At 38.1% G+C, this 19,590-nt stretch overlaps 1 protein-coding gene across 3 annotated transcripts in view; it reads left to right on the forward strand.

Moving 5' to 3' along the window:
• MTHFD2L (methylenetetrahydrofolate dehydrogenase (NADP+ dependent) 2 like) overlaps positions 1-19,590 on the forward strand; it is a 143,833-nt gene that overhangs the window by 72,302 nt on the left and 51,941 nt on the right. The window lies entirely within an intron of this gene.

Here is a 19,590-nt window from a genome sequence, read left to right on the forward strand (position 1 = left end):
TTCTGGAACTCAAAATATATATGTGATAACGCCAGGTGGAATAATTTGCCTCTTTATAGAGTAAAAATAGAAATACTCTCGTTTCCAGAAGTCCCAGCTACCCACATTCCTGTTTTTCTGAGAAATTATATTCAGATGATATCAAATGCAAATTTTTGAACTGGATTGACAGAAGTAAGACAGATGTTTAGCAAGGCAATAAACTTTTTCAAACCACACATCAATATTAAGTGACATACTGCTGCAGCGACTGATATATTCATGGAAGACAAATGTTACATTGACTTCTTTATAAAAACACTTGGATTCATACACAAGACTCAGAATTTGGTGAGTAGAGAGGAATTGGAGTGGTCATCTTTGTCCATCACTAACTTTAGACAGAATGAAATTTACATTATCTTTAAAAGATGCTACTTGACTCTAACGTTAACAACTTGAAAAGAGTATTTTACCATGATTTTAGTTCCCATTTATCAATTATAATATTGAGTGTATATTTTCTTCTAGTAAAGCACAATATCTCGGAATGCATTCATGCTCATGTTTTTCTTGTCATGAGAAATGGCAAATGGGTGATCACAATCCTCTTTCAAGAACAACTGACATTCTGTTGTGACTAAATCAAACTTTATGTCACAAGCCATTCTGCCAACACTGTCATCATCAGTGAGTTTCTCCTAGAGTACAAGGTGTTAAAAAATAAGACAGGAAAATAAAAAAGGACAGTAAAGGAAGAGAAGGGAAAGGAAGGATCAAATTTATATAAAATTAACAAAATGGGAGCCAGAAGGAACTCAGGCCCCTAGGTGTGGAGACAGATTTTAGGCGCTCTACTGCAGCCATTCTACTTGTTATCCTCTTACCACCAGAGGGCACCAGTCAGGCACACAGCTAATGTAGACAGCCAGTTGGCCACACAGGGTCCTAATCCTGGCGGGAAGATATTTTGAGTGAAGGCAGTGCAAACAGCTCTCATTCCCTGTCTTGTATGCTAGCTCTAATGCCTCTAGATACAAGGGTATGCTAAATGTTGGAAGGCAGCCCTGTATATAACCCTGCAGTCATCTTGAAGAAATAAATATTTGGATAATGGGAAATTTGGGGGAAGAAAATTGAGAATTTATAAGAAATAACTAAAGATTGCTACATTTCCACTTCCTTAATATTCACTTGGAGATTTTAAGGATAAAATGTGTAGATGTTGGTAAATTATAGAGAAGGCATGAATTAATATAAAAAGAAATTCCATGTAACCAGACAATAGGAATGAAATATTACTAAAATGACCACCTCATGCATTATGTGTGGGAAATAAACAAGTACAATTAGCAGTAGGTATCAAAGAAGGAGATAACGATCTAATGGCAGAGGTAGCTGGAACAGGGAGGGTTTGATCGTTGTCATAACCAGAATGTCAGCGTATATGGAAGCAGTCCCATCTAGAAGTCAGGAGGAGTAGAAGGAGGAGGAGTGTGTGATGTATCAGAAAGATTAATAATGTCTGAGGATGACAGTGAAGAATGTGGTGATGAAATCTCGGACTGAGCTTGCAGAAGAAAAAAGTAAAAGAGAAAATCATTGTGTGAAGATCCTGGGCATGAAAATGATTATCTTAGGTTCATATTAATCTCACCCCTCCAGGTTCTCAAATTCCCGTAATCCTAACCTTATAGCTTTAAGTAGATATATCACTTACCTTTTAAACATTTCCCCACAAAAGTTGAGATTTAGACTAATTTAGAAGCTCAAATCTGAAAATCGCATCCTGTCAAACTATGCATTTAGAAATAAGAGGTTTCAACTTCCTATTCAAAGCCACCTCTCTGAATTCACAGAGAGAATCAGTCTGTTTCTGGCACTTTAATGTACTGTGGTTATAGCACTTAACACCTTTTTATAGTTGTCTGCCATCTTCACTAGACTACAGCAGGGAAAGGACTGTTTTTTTTTTTTATTTTTTTAGCTTGGTAGCCAAGTGCTTAGTGGATAGTCAATAAATGTATGCTGCATTGATTTTGAGATTACAACTGAAACAAAGCCTTCTTTAAACTGATACAAATTTAGCTGATAAATTTTTAAAAGTAAAATTTTATAAGGATGGAATCATTAGTCTAGTTATTGGTTGATTTGTATAGTGGTAGCATTATTTTTGTGAACTACTAAACATTCCTAGTTTGTCATTGTCAAGTAATTGATGCAGCCATAAAAGTGAAGGATTTTTTTCATGAAAGAGCAGTTCATGTCATGAAGTGGATGAATGGACTGATTTGAGTATAAATGTTAAGATTAAGATATTTTGAGAAGGGTAGAGAAAGTAAAGAGACTATTATAGGCGTCTAAAATGCAGGTAGAGTATTAAACAGTTGAATGGAAAGAAGTAGTTTAGGGGAAGGCTAAATTGGCTTGTATAAGGCTGATTATGAAGGGAGAGCTAGCCAGAATAGGACACCAATTCTAAGAACGTTTTAGAAGATCCTTTGGTTCTCTCATATCTCATGCTTCCAGGAAGCTGGGGGAAATCCTAAGTTTGTAAAAGTTCTAGAAATCTTCATTATCCAGGCAGGATAGACAAGTTTTTTCCTGTTGTTGTCCAAAGGACCCTCCACCCTTCTGAGTAAACTCTGTGGAACTAGCTTCATTCAGAAGATGAGCTGCTGAGGCAATGCCACTTGCATATTAACCTCTGGATGCAGAGTGTCATAGTTGGTGAAAGCTGGTGTTTTGTCCACTAAGCCATCCCCTCCAGCGTGATGAATGAACCCTCACAGTCATAACTCTAGCGTCTCTATTGCAACACTTTTATTGATAGACACTGTAATATAAAACAGGATAAATGGGCAATTCAGTGGAGTAATTTGGAATATTCATACTTACTCGTCATAAAATACAAGGTGACCAACCACCTTCTTTTCACCACTTCTCCCATCATATTATCAAGTTTTAGATACACTCCCATCAAACATCATCCTAGGTTCTCAATAGAGTTTTCCCTCTGGTGGATTTCCTCCTCCTTGGAGCAGGATTAGTAATTTTCAGGATGCCAGGATACTGAGAAGTTCCAAGGGGTGGGGCATGGAAATAGTCTATTCCACCATCCGCAGCTCATGCAACTCAGGAGTGGAACCTGCTTGCTTCCAGCCCCGGGTGCTTCCTGAGCGCGCGCCAGTGCATTTCATGGTTTCACTAGTGCTGTTGTTCTTCCTGTTTCCTGTTTATCATTCTCCATCTTGTCCCCTTTAGCCTCTGCTTCTCACTTAGAATTCCTTCCCGCCTTCCTAAATTTGTCATTTATCTCAATTTTGTCAATTATTTTCAATAGTATAGAGTAGTGTAAATGCACAGGCCTTGCTAGAATAAGAATTCCAGAATTTAAATCCCAACTGTTCCACTTGCTAATTGTGTAACCTTGGTCAAGTCATCCCATCTCTCTCGCAGCCTCAGTCTCTGTGGTGTGAAGAATAGTAATAACCTCTAACATAGTGTTGTTAAGCTGGTCAATTCATGTAAAGAGCATTAATCAGTGGCTAGCATTTGCAAAGACTCAATAAATGTTACAGGCTAGTATGTTATATGTTAGTCCTTATTAGGCCATTGCATATGAATATTTAAACAATAATTTAGAAATAAGAAATCAATTGATTGTTAAGCTACAACTTCGATATAACTAAAGGAATATACTTTTTGGTTACTTTTGATACTAACATAATATCAAAGTTGACTGTCATAAACAGAAATAAATTAATCTAAGTGACTTAATGTAAGAGACCACCTTCATAAAAGCTTTATTTTTACTTAAGATTTGTGGCTTCTCAAGATAACACCAACCTTGGCTCATAGCTGCAGATTCGGTGGTCCTTGGATGGGTCCTCTCTCTTTCTCTCTCTTTTGGAACAATCTGGCTTTGTGAGGGGTTAGGGAAGGTAGAGGCACTTAGGTGAAGGGATTTGTTCTCTCAGACCTTGACCCACCCTCCCATTCTCCTTCTCTCTCTTTCTGCCTCTACTCCCCTCCCTATTTCAGCCCCTACAATCCATCCCAGAGCCTAGTTACCAAGTAGGCCAAGGCTCCCTGATCCACAACAAGCAAGCCTCATCCACATATAAGAGGGCACTAGACTATTGATTCTTTTCCTACTGTTAAAACCTAGAAAACTGGACAATAAGAGGGGGAAAGAACTCATACTCAGCCAAAGCCAACCACAGTTAACAATTTGATGTTTAGTCTTCCACTATTTTATATTTATATGTAAATCCAAATATTTACACAATTCTTTCACCCTGTACATACTATTTGTATTTAACAGCTCCACACTGTGTACGTTTCCTCATAAACTGAATTCTTCTAAACGTGATTTCTAATGACTCCATAGTATTCTGTGCTATGGGTATACTATAATTTATTTATTCAATTCTTGATTTTTGGACATTTAAATTATTCCCAGTTTTTTAGTATTATGAATATTGCAGTAAACAACTGTGAACATCTTTGTAAACACGTAAGATTATTTGCACAAGGGACCTATAATATTTATTATATTGGTCTTAAGTTCTTCATTTGCTTATGAATGGTTACTTGTGTTCTCAAAAACAAAATTAATATTTAAACCTTTGTGTATACCAAAGGTTATATATGTGTATATAATATTAAGACATATTTTATGCCTTACATGTGTATTGTTAAATAACTTTAACATATACAAAGGTAGTATATGTGTATCATTTGTAACCCATTCTGTAGGCCTGTTATCATTACAAATCAGTGCACCCTGAGGCTTTAAGGATACACACAAGAAGATGGCAAGCAGTCTGTGGTGTAAGGGGAAAGAGACAAGAACATGAGGCAGGGTGTTGTTAGAAGAAGCATGGCCTTTAAAGTAAGGAGGATCTGGGTTCGATTTCAGTTTTAACTTTAACAATCACGTTTAACTCTGGGCTTCATTTTCAACTGTTGTAAAATGAGGTAATAGTACTAGTGGTACAGGCTGCTATAAGAATTAAGTGCCTAGCACATAATTGGTACTAAATGAATGTCATTTTCCTTCCTTCAGACTGATATTGTTATGTGACCCTATGACTAAAATTACAGTATGCTTCAAATGAAAATATATGAAAATTTATCATCTTGCACCAAAAGACTTCATTAAGTTGCTGCTACTTTGATATATAGGCTGTAAAAGGTGTATATAAACTGTTACTCTTACATTTTTCCTTGGCCCATGTTATCTTCAAAGAAGTGAAAACATCCTCCTCGAAATCAAGCACCTGAGAAGCCTCCTGAGGCTTTGTTTCTTTTTCTTCATTTGCCTAGGATCCTTATATTGTTTTCTCAACTGTTATAATTACATGGTCTTGTGACAAAAGGGTTACAATCTTTTCATCTCCCATGTTTGCACTTAATCGTATCAATACGTGGTAAGCAGGGACTGATTTATTCTTTGGAGGTTCTTCTCTCTGCATATATAGACACTACCTAATTTCCATGGGTAAAACAAGCGTCAATAGCAATATCCAAAAAACTTCTTCAGTAAAGAGCAAATAGATCAAAGATCTTTCTTTATCATGGAGAAATACAGATTTCCTTTGAAATGTATTTTATTTTATTTTTTTTCCTTTTATTTATTTTTTGTTTATTGCAGTAACACCGGTTTATAACATTGTATAAATTTCAGGTGTACATCATTATACTTCTATTTCTGCATAGATTACATCATGTTCACCACCCAAATACTAATTACAACCCATCACCACACACCTGTGCCGAATTATCCTTTTCGCCCTCCTCCCTCCCCCCTTCCCCTCTGGTAACCACCAATCCAATCTCTGTCTCTATGTGTTTGTTTATTGTTGTTGTTATCTACTACATAATGAAGGAAATCATACGGTATTTGACCTTCTCCCTCTGACTTATTTCACTTGACATAATACCCTCAACGTCCATCCATGTTGTCACAAATGGCTGGATTTCATCATTTCTTATGGCTGAGTAGTATTCCATTGTGTATATATACCACATCTTCTTTATCCATTCGTCCCTTGGTGGGCACTTAGGTTGCTTCCAAGTCTTGGCTATTGTGAATAACGCTGCCATGAACACAGGGGTGCATGTATCTTTACGCATTGGTGTTTTCAAGTTCTTTGGATAAATACCCAGCAGCAGAATAGCTGGATCATATGGTAGTTCTATCCTTGATTTTTTGAGGAATCTCCATACTGTTTTCCATAGTGGCTGCACCAGTTTGCACTCCCACCAGCAGTGTGTGAGAGTTCCCTTCTCTCCACATCCTCTCCAACGCATGTTGTTTCCTGTCTTGTTAATTATAGCCATTCTGACGGGCGTGAGGTGATATCTCATTGTAGTTTTGATTTGCATTTCCCTGATAGTTAATGATTTTGAACATCTTTTCATGTGCCTGTTGGCCACGTGTATATCTTCGTTGGAGAAATGTCTGTTAGGTCTTTTGCCCATTTTTTAATTGGGTTATTAGTTTTTTTGTTGTTGAGATGCATCAGTTCTTTGTATATTTTGGAGATTAAGCCCTTATCAGATGTATGGTTTGCAAATATCTTCTCCCAATTGTTAGGTTGTCTTTTCATTTTGTTGATGGTTTCCTTTGCTGTGCAGAAGCTTTTTAGTTTGATGTAGTCCCATTGGTTTATTTTTCTATTGTTTCTCTTGCCCGGTCAGACATGGTGCTTGAAAATATGTTGCTATGACCAATGTCGAAGAGCGTACTGCCTATGTTTTCTTCTAGAAGTTTCATAGTTTCAGGTCTTACATTCAAGTCTTTAATCCATTTGGAGTTAATTTTTGTGTATGGTGTAAGGTAAGGGTCTACTTTCATTTTTTCGCATGTGGCTGTCCAGTTTTCCCAACACCATTTGTTGAAGAGACTTTCTTTTCTCCATTGTATGTTCTTGGCTCCTTTGTCAAAGATTAGCTGTCCATAGATGTGTGGGTTTATTTCTGGGCTTTCGATTCTATTCCATTGATCTGCGTGTCTGTTTTTGTGCCGGTACCATGCTGTTTTGGTTACTATAGCTTTGTAGTATATTTTGAAATCAGGGAGTATGATACCTCCAGCTTTGTTCTTTTTTCTCAGGATTCCTTTAGCTATTCGGGGTCTTTTGTTGTTCCAAATAAATTTTAGGATTCTTCGTTCTATTTCTGTGAAAAATGTTGTTGGAACTTTGATAGGGATTGCATTGAATCTATAGATGGCTTTAGGAAGTATGGACATCTTAACTATGTTAATTCTTCCAATCCAAGAGCACTGAATATCTTTCCATTTCTTTGTGTCTTCTTCAATTTCTTTCAGCAATGTTTTATAGTTTTTGGTGTACAGACCTTTTACCTCTTTGGTTAAGTTTATTCCTAGGTATTTTATTCTTTTTGTTGCAATTGTAAATGGGATGGTATTCTTAATTTCTCTTTCTGCTACTTCGTTGTTAGTGTATAGAAATGCAACTGATTTTTGTATGTTGATTTTGTATCCTGCAACTTTATCGTATTCGTTTATTACTTCCAAAAGTTTTCTGGTTTCTTTAGGGTTTTCTATATATAAAATCATGTCATCTGCAAATAGTGACAGTTTCACTTCTTCCTTTCCAATTTGGATCCCTTTTATTTCTCTCTGTTGCCTGATTGCTCTGGCTAGGACTTCCAGTACTATGTTAAATAAGAGTGGTGACAGTGGGCATCCTTGTCTGGTTCCTGTTCTTAGAGGGATAGGTTTCAGTTTTTCACCATTGAGGGTGATATTTGCTGTGGGTTTGTCATATATGGCCTTTATTATGTTGAGGTACTTTCCTTCTATACCCATTTTATTCAGAGTTTTTATCATAAATGGATTCTGTATCTTGTCAAATGCTTTCTCTGCATCTATTGAGATGATCATGTGATTTTTATTCTTCATTTTATTAATGTGGTGTATTACGTTGATTGATTTGCGAATGTTGAACCATCCCTGCATACCTGGAATAAATCCCACTTGATCATGGTGTATAATCTTTTTAACATGTTGTATGCGATTTGCTAGTATTTTGTTGAGGATTTTTGCATCGATGTTCATGCAGTGATATTGGCCTGTAATTTTCTTTTTTTGTATTTCTGAGGTGTCTGTTGTAATTTCTCCTCTTTCATTTCTGATTTTACTTATTTGTGCCTTCTCTCTTTTTTTCTTGGTGAGTCTAGCTAAAGGTTTGTCAATTTTGTTGATCTTTTCAAAGAACCAGCTCTTGGTTTTATTAATTTTTTCTATTGTTTTTTTAGTGTCTATTTCATTTATTTCTGCTCTGATTTTGATTGATGAATTTTTCATTTCCAGTATCGTATTCTTCATTTCTGATTGGTTCTTTTATATATCTTCCATTTCTTTGTTGACATTCTCACTGAGTTCATCTATTCTTCTCCCCACATCAGTGAGCTTCCTTAACACTCTTAGTTTGAACTCTCTGTTGGGTAGGTTGCTCATTTCTGTTTCACTTAGTACCTTTTCTGGGGTTTTGTCCTGTTCCCTTACTTGGAATGTATTCCTTTGCCTCCTCATTTTGCCTCTTTCCCTGTGCTTGTGTCTACGTATTAGGTAGGTCAGCTACGTCTCCTGCTCTTGGATAGGTGACTTTATACAAGTGATGCCTTAGGAGTCCTGCAGTGTGCTTCCCTCAGTTCTCAATGTTCCAGAGGTGACCCCTACGTGGGCTACGTGTGTCCTTCTGTTGTGGCCTGTTTGCTTTCCCTGTAGGCACCCAGCTAGGCCGAGTTATGCTCCTGGTCAGCTGTTGTAATGCTCAGCTGCTTGTAGTTGTTGTGGGCCCTTCAGTCTCTTTATCAGGTGTGGGGAGCCCCAGCACAGTTGGCTGCAAGTTCTAATACCACATTTGTGTTGCAGTATTTCTTTTAAGTGAGTAGGCCCCCAGCGTGGCAGGTTGTTAGGCTCAGGGCCTTACAATTGCTGTAAGCCTCCAGCCTTTAGGTCTCTTGTCAGTTCTCTGAGGATTGCAGCTGGGTGGGGCTGGCCTCAGGCACGGGAGCACCCAATTGTTTCAGACTTTGGAAGGTGGGGCAAACCCCCTATGTGGGTCTTTGAGAAGCACAAGTCTTCTGCAGCTGACAAGCCATGCCACCCAAAGGTCCACACACACAGTCAACACAGTCCTGCCCCATGTGGACGCTCCGACCTCCCGAAGCGGACCCAGTCTCTCCACGGTGGGAGCCCCACACACTCCACTGCGGCCCCACACTCTCCACCCACTCCTTGTGCACGCTCTGCCCCACTGATGTCGGCTCAGTTGCCAGGCTGTAGAGAATCTAGTCACCAATCTGTGCAGGCCCACAAGTTGCCTGAGGGCTTGTTGTTGGGTGGGGCCAGTCTCTAGGGTGGGCTGCCTGCCCTGGCTGAGCTGGATTAAATCGGAGCTCTAGCGGGTGTGGCAGACCCTGGGCTAGCAGGCCTCAGGGAGAACTCCAATGGTGTCTGTGTCAGCACGCCCACACCAGGCCACAACAATGGCCGCTGCCAATGTCCCAGTCCCTGGAGAGGTCTCACCTCTCACCGAGATGCACACAGGGCCTATTAGGTGAGTCTCTTTTCACCAAAGCACTATGCACCTTTCTTTCTGGTGATTTTAGGTTGCTTTCTGAAACTGGTGAGTTTGCTCGTGGGCCCTTTAAGAGCCGGTTTTAATGTCTTTGTGAACCAGCTTTTCTGGGGGTACTCCCCAATGTTTTAGTAGCAGGCAAAGTCAGATATTATGCCACTCGTCTGGATTGTACTGGGTCCACAAAATGCCCCCAGCGGGGGCGCTCCCTGGCTCAGGGCCCCGCGCCTCCAGGGACGGCTGCGTACCTGTGAGCTGCTCCCCGGCGGCCGTGAGGCGCTGCGGCTTGTGAAGGCGGCGTTTTTCCTCTCCAGAAGGGAGTCTCTGCCTCTTCTACCTCAGTTAGGATTGTCCGTTGTTGCAGGAGTTCCTCTTATCCAGTTTTCAGTTCTGTCTCAGGGGTAATTTTTCCACGAGTAGTTGTAAATTGGCTGTGTCCGCGGGAGGAGGTGAGTTCAGAGTCTACTTACGCCGCCATCTTGACTACTCTATCCTGAAATGTATTTTAAATTGCTAAATGATATGATGTTTATACTTAATTCTATTTGGTTACACAGGTGTATATCACAGGGGGAAAGGGCCCTTTCAAGGTATGTTTCTAGCCACTGGCATTATCATTTTGTTATGTTTTTATGGTCTTCAAAGAATTTATATTATGAAATATTTAAAATATGCATAAAAATAAGCAAAAGAATGATGTTAACACCAAACAACCACCAACTAGATTTGTCAGATCTAAATATTGTTATGCATGTTTTCAATTTCTACATGCTATACATTTCTAGAACTTGTTTTATTCTAATGAACATTGTATTGTGAAGATTTGCCCGTGCAAATATGTGTAGCATTAGTCATATAATACTCAATTGACTGAGTATCCACTTTCTGTTGGTGAGTATGTAGTATGTTATTTTCAATTTATTGCTTTTATAAACAGTGCCGTAGTGTATAAGTCTGTACCTTGGATTCGTTCACTCTTTCAACAGTTATTAATTTTGCCACTACTTATACCAGGCCCTACATCAGGTGCTGGAACACAAAGATACATAAAATATAGTTCCAGCTCTTGAAAAATTCAGAGTCTAGCAGAGGAGAAAGATGTACAAATCAGTGTAATATAGTTTGCTAATACAGTATTAGAGGTGTGTGTGTGTATAGATATATATATGTCTATATATTTCCTGCTATTATCTAGAAAGACGGAAAGAGAGACAGAGACCAAGAGAGACAGAGAGAGACAGAAAGAGAGCACCACTGAAGAGGGAGTGACAGCTGTGTTTCACTGACTCTGAAGATGGAGTGATTGAGCTGGGTCCCATCCCGCAGAATGAACAGAAATTCACCCAGCAGAATGAAAGGGAAGGGGACTTCTGGCAGCTTAGAGCTGTAAAAGACTATGCATATATCAAAAAAAAAGTTAACTATTTCAAAATGGTAGATGCCTGTCTGTGAGTGGTAAACGGTGAAGCTGAGCATTTAAGAAGGGCCAGACAGCAAAATGAATGAGGAGATTGGGATTTTCTCCTGTAGATCATGGGCAACTACTAAATAGTTGTGAGCATTGGAATCACATGATCATATTTAAATTTTAGAAGGGTTACTCTGGTAGCCGCTAGGTTACCAGATGAGAGATGAGGCTGGAAGTAGCATTGATGTGGTTCTAAACTAATACAGGAGTAGTTGAAAGTGAGATGTAGAAACGGAAGGACTTTCTGGCTTTGGATCCCAGCTATATGGTGTTACCATTAGCAAGGAAAAGCATATAGAAAGGAAGCAAGGTTTGGGAGGGGTAGAAGATGAGTGAGTGGGAGGAGATGATGAATGCCATTTGAGCTTGTTGAGTTTGAGACACTCATGGTATATTCAGGTGGAAAAGTCCAGAAGAGGATTGAGATATGTGTATTTGGGGTTTGGGAGAGAGCTCTTATGTGGAGTGACAGATTTGGAAGTCGTTAGCATCAATGGTACAGGACACTGAGGTATGGATCATACCATCTAGAAAGAGTTTGTTTGTACTGTGTGGATTGAACAGTCCTATTCTGACATGTCTGAAGCATGTTAGTTGATGTAAGTTACATAACATTGCCTTCTTGCCTCTGTATAACCAGTGCCAGTGAAAGATGGCCTATTCTTGCTGCAGCATTCACTTTGACAAATTGTGTAAGAAAAAACTTTTTTTCTGAAACTTTGCTGTTTTATACCTGTTGTTCTCTTGTAACTCCACCCTTTATCATCTGTGAAAGCAGTTTTTGATAACATGAGAAAATGTCTTTAATAAGCCAAAATACACCATATGGTAGAGACAAAATTATATTTTAAAAATAGAATGATTGACTTAACTTCACAAATGTTGAATTTTTTACATGCATAAATTTAAGCTTCATTAATAAATATTTCTCACAGCCTGTATTTTCTCTTCATGCTTGCATTTCTGGTCAGTGCATGTGGATTTGGCCTGACCGTCCAATGCTTTACCATCTAATGTATTTGATTCCCATTATATGGCTTAGCCAGGTTACCCACTTGATCTGCTCTTCCCAGCCTTAATTCTCATAGCCTATTTTATCTTCGTAGTATTTTTTTCCACAGAGAGCCTGGTTTCAGTAACCATGTATTTCCCATGCCTATTATTTAATTATTTTAATGCTTTATAAAACAGGAAGAAATTGTTTTCTCAATCCTTTATGGTCTGATTATCTGATTTCTGAGCCTGGGTTGCCTGATTTTTGCTGAAATATGTATTGACTTAAATTCATTCTTATTCTTTAAAATCTAGGACCTGAAAACGAAGGTTCTACATACTTTGGATATGCTCGTAGTTCTTCCTGGCCATCTATTTCTGACCAGTCTATTTTTCTGGTCATCCAGTCTATTTTTTTCTATTTATTCTTCCATCCCTATGCTGTGCATTCAACTCTCCTGACGCTCTGGTCAAGGCAGACATGGTCATGACATTCAGGGTCTACATGCTAATAGGGATTAAAAGCCCTCTGTCCCTCTGGTAGCAAATAATTATCTCTGCATTAAAAACAGGATAGGTTCAGGCCAGCCCTGATGGCCTAGTGGTTAAAGTTCGGCGCCCTCCACTTCGGCGGCCTGGGCCTGGTTCCCGGGCACAGAACCACACCACTTGTCTCTCAGTGACCATGCTGTGATGGCGGCTCACATTAAAAAAAAAAGAGGAAGATTGGCAACAGATGTTAGCTCAAGGCAAATCTTCCTCAGGGGGGAAAAGAAACACGGATCAAAGAGATCTCTTCTCTAAAAAAAAAAAAGCAGGGTAGGTCTAGGGTATCTAATCCCTAGCTATCAAAGGGTGGTGTCTAAAGCCATGATATTTTCCCTGGTGTATCAGGAGATGATTTAAAATCTACTGTAAGGCTTCTGTGCCCTTTTTGAGTATGTCCTTTGAATATTATCACTCACTTCAACAAATGACTCCAATAAATGCTATCTAGACCACACTGAAGAGAAGGTTTTAGGCATTTTTTTCTACCATACCTTCAGTGGGCTTACCTCTTTCTAATTTATTAATTTTTCAATGGACTTTACTTTATATGAGGCTGTATCAAGTCATAATTTATAGTTGTAAAAAAGCTGTTTAACAACACCTATGTAAGGCATAAAATATGCCTTAATATTATGTAAAATTTAAGTACATCATGCTAACATAGGATGACATTGGGTGCCTTTATTTAAAGTAGAAAAGTCCTCTCTCAGGCATCACATTTTGAATTTTGTTGTGTAACAAAATAATAAAAGAGACGGAGAATGGAAACATGGAGAACTTAGATGTGGTACAGTATGTGATGAGCAAAGAATAATAAGAATTACAATGGGACAACACTCACAGTGACCACATAGAGGGGACAGCATTGAAATGACTCCCACTGTATTGTGACCTCCAATAGCCAAAACCATGTCTTATTTATCTTCGTATTTCTTGTACCTAGTGAAGAACCTTGCACTGGGGACTAGAAAACTCGCTGTTGAATGAATAAACTTCCTTCTTTAGAAGTCAAGTGTTTATCTTGGTTTAAGCTTTCTTCCTAGAAGTTGAGGAGGGCCTTCATAGGGGCAGATGATCTCTTCAGGATCCATTCAACCTTAGATTCTCCTTATGTCTTGTTTGGGGCTGTTCCACTTCTTGAAGGCTTAATACGGCATTGCATCAGCACCATTGCCTCAGAGCTTGCACCTGCAGCATTCAAAGGTAAGGTAGGAGGAGGCAGAGAAACAGCTGAGAAATGATGACTGTCTTCAATGAAAGAACGAGAAAATACTCTTGCTTTCCTTTCTAGTATGGGTAGGAATATGTGCCCTTCTTTGGTGAAGTCATCATTCCTGTAGTATATTCAGATTACTGGATGTGTCTTCCAAACATGTGTTGACTGGCAGAAAGTCAAATGGTTTCATTAGATGTATAGTCAGTCATAATTAGTTGTGGCTTTGCAGTAACATCCACATATCTAATTAAAATCCAGGAAAATTGAAAATTAAAAAAAATTCAGGGATCAAAATGTAACACATCAACACTTGTGTAATAATCTGAAGAGAGGTGGTGTTTGAAATGAGCTGTGGAGAATCTGACTGTGCACCTGGCTACCTGCTTTGGGTGTGGCTTTGGTTCTGAGGGACAGCAATGGGAAGGAAGGAACCACTGTGTTGGCATAGATCTCCTCAGGCAGCTTTCTGTGAAAGTCCCTTCTTTTTACTCATTTATATAGTTAGAGAAAGGTTTCTGGCTCTGACTTTTCATCTTTCACCTAAGCACATTTCCTCCAAATTTATTTCTGATTTAGCTAATTAATAATTGCTTATTTTATAATGACTTACCTTTGTTACAAAACCTGAGGATTAATAAGTACTATGCACGAGTGTGGGCTTTATGACTATGATTGGAACAAATTCAAATAAGTCATAGTTCTTCTCTGAGTGTGCAGATTGCAGGCAATTCACTCTTAGTGTCTTACTAATATACGCCCTTTAAATCAAGATAGTAATCAATATCAGGGATCAGATATTCCATTGCAAAAACAGGCAGATGCAGTTCAATACTATTCTATTGCGTTTCTGTTGTGTGTGTTTCATAATTCATTTTAAAGCTTATTTTAAAGATAACCAGGAAGATTCTTTATCTCTGTAAAATACACACACACACACATGCACACACACAACAAAGGACACATTATAATAGACATTCTTTCCGGGATAGTTGGTCAGGATATTCCTAAAAATAATGTGGTACACCATGTCAGAATGAATGAGAATCCCTCCTTGTATATTGAGTAACATAAGTTTTTTTAGGTCGCTAAGATATCACCCCAAATTTACTTTTTTGGATTAAAAACTATTTGAAGGAGTTCCGCCTTCCTTTGCTTTATGATAAATTCTCTGACTATAGTGGAAGCTCTGCAAAGGAGTACTGAATGGCTTGGAAAGAACTCAGAAAATGGCGTTAGTTTACCATGGGCACTAGATTAGAGAGTAAACTTAAATACATTTCCTCAAATACAAATAAATAGATTTTAAAACTGGTTTTGGATATAAGCTTTTGAACAGACATTATCTCAGTTCCCAAAATACTACACTTAGGAATTTATCCTAAAGAGAATTGTAAGGAGGCTTGCAGAGATAATATTCAGGGATATTCATCACAGGTTTATTTATGATAGCAAAAAGTTGGAAACAGCCTAAACACCCAGCAACAAGGGAGCAGTTAATGAATGATGGTGTAGCTATAGAAATGAATTCCTACAGCCAATTATATTTTGAAAAATAATTATATTAGATTACATCCATGATAAAAATCCAAATATGACCACACACAGACACACACACACTGCACACCACACACATACACCACACACACTCTGACAGACAGAAAAACAAAGAAGGAAGAGAAAAATACAACTTGAGAAGAGTGGATACCTCTGGCTAATGGGTAATAGGTGATAGATAAATATTGATCCCTTCTTTGTCTTTCTCTGAATTCTCCATAATTATAATTATAAAATGAAATTCGTTTCATAATTTTAAAATGAATTTCATAATTATAAAATTTCATAATTATAAAATGAAATTTTAAAATATTCAGATGCTCCATTCCCAATCTGTGGCAAGATTCTGCCTACTGTCCATGTCATCTTCTGAGGCTGTTAACCTTTTATTCCAGAGGAATGTGGGAGTGGTGTACTATACTGAGATAGCTCGTCTCCTACAAAATACCAAATGTGTTAATTAAACAGCTTTTCTTGGAAGAAAAGAAGAAATGAAAAGAGATGTGAATTAAATGGATGAATTGTATGAGATGTAAATTATATCTCAATTTGTCATTGTTAGTGCCATGGAGTCAATTCCAACTCCTAGCGAACCTGTGTACAGCGGAGCAAAACCCTGCCCAGTCTTTGTGCTTCCTCCTCTCACTTCCTGGCACTATATCAGACCATGCTCTGCTGCCATTCATAGGGTTTTCATGGCCGATTCTTTTGGAAGTGGCCAGGTGCTTCTTCCTATTCTGAAAGCTCCACTGAAACCTGTCCACCATGGGTGAGCCTTCTGGTATTTCAAATACCGGTGGCAGAGCTTTCAGCATCACAGCAACACTGCAACCACAACAGTATGACAACCAACAGAGGGGTGGTGTGGTTCCCTGACCGAGAAATGAACCCGGGCCGCGGCGGTGAGACTGCTAAATGTTAACCGCTAGACCACCAGGGCTGGCTATATCTCCATAAAGCTTACAAAAAAAAAAAAAAAAAAATGATGTTGGAGACTGAAAGACCAAAGGATACTTAAATTGAGGTAATTTTGCTTTTAAATTCACTTCCAAATATATAGTAGAAAGAAGTCATCTAGTTTTCAATTAGCACCAAGAGGAAGGAGGGGGGCAAGAATATGAGAGCAACAGGTAGGCAAGGAAAACCTGTACCTGCTCTCATTTGCATTCCTGACTCCTACCTTTGCCATTCTATCTTGAACATCCCTTGCAGCTGAAGCTCTTTCCTCTTGCCTCAAGCCCCTAGAACTATCCAGATGTCATTAATACCTTGTTCTACTATAGTCAGCCGAGGGCAAATCCAGATTTTAACTGAAGCAAGCTTTGTAGTAAATAGGGGCACATCCATTTCTTTGCCCCTATATCAGTATTTTAAACCTTAGAAAAACCTATTTAATTTCAAATTTATCTGATTCATCTCCAGCACTAGCTAGTCCATTGATATATCTAAAAATATATAGAGAGATTACATTTTTTTCTATATGATTAAATAACACATTCTCATATTTCTTTGTATCATGGAATATTATTTTTGAAAATGTGGTGGTTCTTATAAAACAGATTTTAAAATAATCTTTGAATAGAGAGTTTCAGTATAGACTTTTCATAATTTTATTTAAATATCAGTGTTCATAATGTTTATTATAATAATAATGACTAATATTTATCAAGCATTTCTGAAACATCATCTTATTTAAACTTCACAACACCCTTATGAGGTCAGTAAGGTTATTATACTTGTATTATAGATGCAAAAAGTTGCGGCTTAAAGTGAATTTATTTGCTCATGGTCATATAATGAAGTGGCTGAAACAGGACTGGGAACCACATCTCACTCTAAAGCCCCTAATCTTGATTCTTCATTCTACTTTTGGGTTTTGCTGCCATGATTTTGGAAAGTGGAATGTGCCTTTATTTTCCTTGTTATTTGCTTTATGTTAAGTGAAAATGTTATAATAATTGAAGAAGCAGGCATCAGGCATGTATAACTATTTCTCAAGAATTTATAGTTATGTTGATCACACTCCACATTTTATTAGTAACACTTTTTAATAGACCAAAATGGACATATTTAAGGAAGAGAAAAAACTAGCATGCATTTAAATTTGCAAAGGTTGCAAAATTGTGACTATAATTCTATAACTCTCTGCCAGTAAATAACATTTCACGTTCATATATTCAAATAGTGAAAAACTTGGCATTTTCCTTAGCTGAGTAGAGTATTACTACATCTTTATTCCAGTTCTGCTTTTACAAACCGCAGCCTGCCATACGTGTCCCTTTCATAATGTGTGGTGATGATGAACAGCATGCTCTCACAGAGTGATGCTGACATCCTTTAGGAATTAATAACCTGTTGAAAGGGCAAAAAATTATCCCTTCATCTCCATTCCTTTTTGTCATAGACTTATATTTGTTTCTGGCAAAATATATATTTCAACTGGAAAAACTTAAGCTCCTGGTCTCTTTTTTATATGACTTTTATGGCCAAGGAATTAATTTATAAATCAAATCAAAATCTTTTTTACCTCTTGTTTATTCTTGCATATTCATTAAACGGTTTCTCACCATCAAATGTGCCTCATTAGAGATTCTGGCCTGTAACTCTAGATGGAAACTAGTTGGTACACCACTAATCCTAGAATAATTAGGTAAAGGAAAGGCTCCCCCCTCCTTCCCTGCCAAAAAGACAAAAATAATGACTTGCTAATTATAACTTTGGTTTCCTGGAATCAGCTAGAGATCATAGTCATGTAGCAATAGCAACTAAAACAGGTAACATAAGGGGAAATTTAGTGCATTTATATGTAGTCCTTTAAGCCATACTTGTTTTTTACTCTAAAGAAATAACTAGGGATATTCACAAAATAAATTTGCTAAAATTGCCAAAAGGAGATTAACAATGAAATTTATTTATGGAAATTTAATTATACCTTGACTTTTTTGAGAAAAAAAATTTGAAGCAACTTATAAAAAAATACATTTTAGTTACTTAGAAAGAAGGTCACTTACAGTAACTTAATATCAGTAAAACTGTATACAACGTAATATGCATATTGTGTTTGAGATTTCAATTAGGAGACTAAGAAGCCAAAGGCAGTTAGCATTCATCAGTTGTCATGCTCTGTGCTTTCATCTACTTAATTTTATTTTTACAGCAAACCTAGGGCAAGGGGTGGGAAGTGTTATTCTGTTTATTTTTATAAATGTGGAATATAATCTTACCATTAGAGTAAGATCACACCATTTATAATTGTCAAGGTGGGGATCTGTTGCCTGCAAAGCCCAAGTTCTTTCTGATGACAAGATTGCATGCTTGTGCAGACCAAATGGCAAACCTGATTACCCTCCTGGGTAACTGCTAGTTCCTAGTGCAGAGCTGTCCGTGTCATTCCAATTTCCCACATGAAGAATTACTCAGACCGTACTTTGTCCTATTGGGCCACATTGTGCAGAATAACTGGTATACATCTACATTTCCCCCTGAGATTTGTGATTTGGAACTCCTGCATTAGCTGCTCACTTCTCTTTCCCCTCCTGCCATCCTTGCTTACCACTGCCAGGTAAGACCCTCCCAAGACCTGCAGAGACTCTGACAGCTGTTTCACTTTCTTCTTCCTTCTCCATAGCCCTGCAGTGCCAGCCAAGCCAATTAAATTATAAGGCACAAATGAAAGAAACTACTCAAATAATGTTCTCTCTCTTCTTGGAAGTTCTTTCCTCCTCACCACCAAGAAAAAAGAAACATCTCACAAAGAATACTTTGAGTTTATTGGTCAGAATTCTGAGGATTTCTCTGTTATCTTCAGATGTCTGCTAGGTGCTTACTGAACTGTATTCAATTCCTTCCTCACATTAACTCCTTTTCACCAAGTTAAAGTGTACAGGACAAGAACCTTGGTAACTTTCCTGTTTTTCCCTGGGATTCTATTCTCATGTCTTTCTCCTAATTAGATTAATGTGCCGCTTTCCGAGGACTGACATACTAAGCTAGTCTAAAGCTACGCTCTCCCTCCCTCCCTTTGTGTACTCAACACATTTATTGAGCACTTAGTAGTGCCAGGTACTGTGTTAAGTGCTGGGCGTACAACAAAACTTACTGAGTTTCTGCCCTCACGGAGTTTGAAGTCTGCTCTAAACAGACATTAGTCAAATAACAACATGCAAATATAATGGCGAGGTTTGAAAATTGGTGAGAGAGGAAAGTTCAAA

This window comes from Diceros bicornis, chromosome 8 (assembly GCF_020826845.1).
Source record: "Diceros bicornis minor isolate mBicDic1 chromosome 8, mDicBic1.mat.cur, whole genome shotgun sequence".
Classification (NCBI taxonomy): domain Eukaryota; kingdom Metazoa; phylum Chordata; class Mammalia; order Perissodactyla; family Rhinocerotidae; genus Diceros; species Diceros bicornis.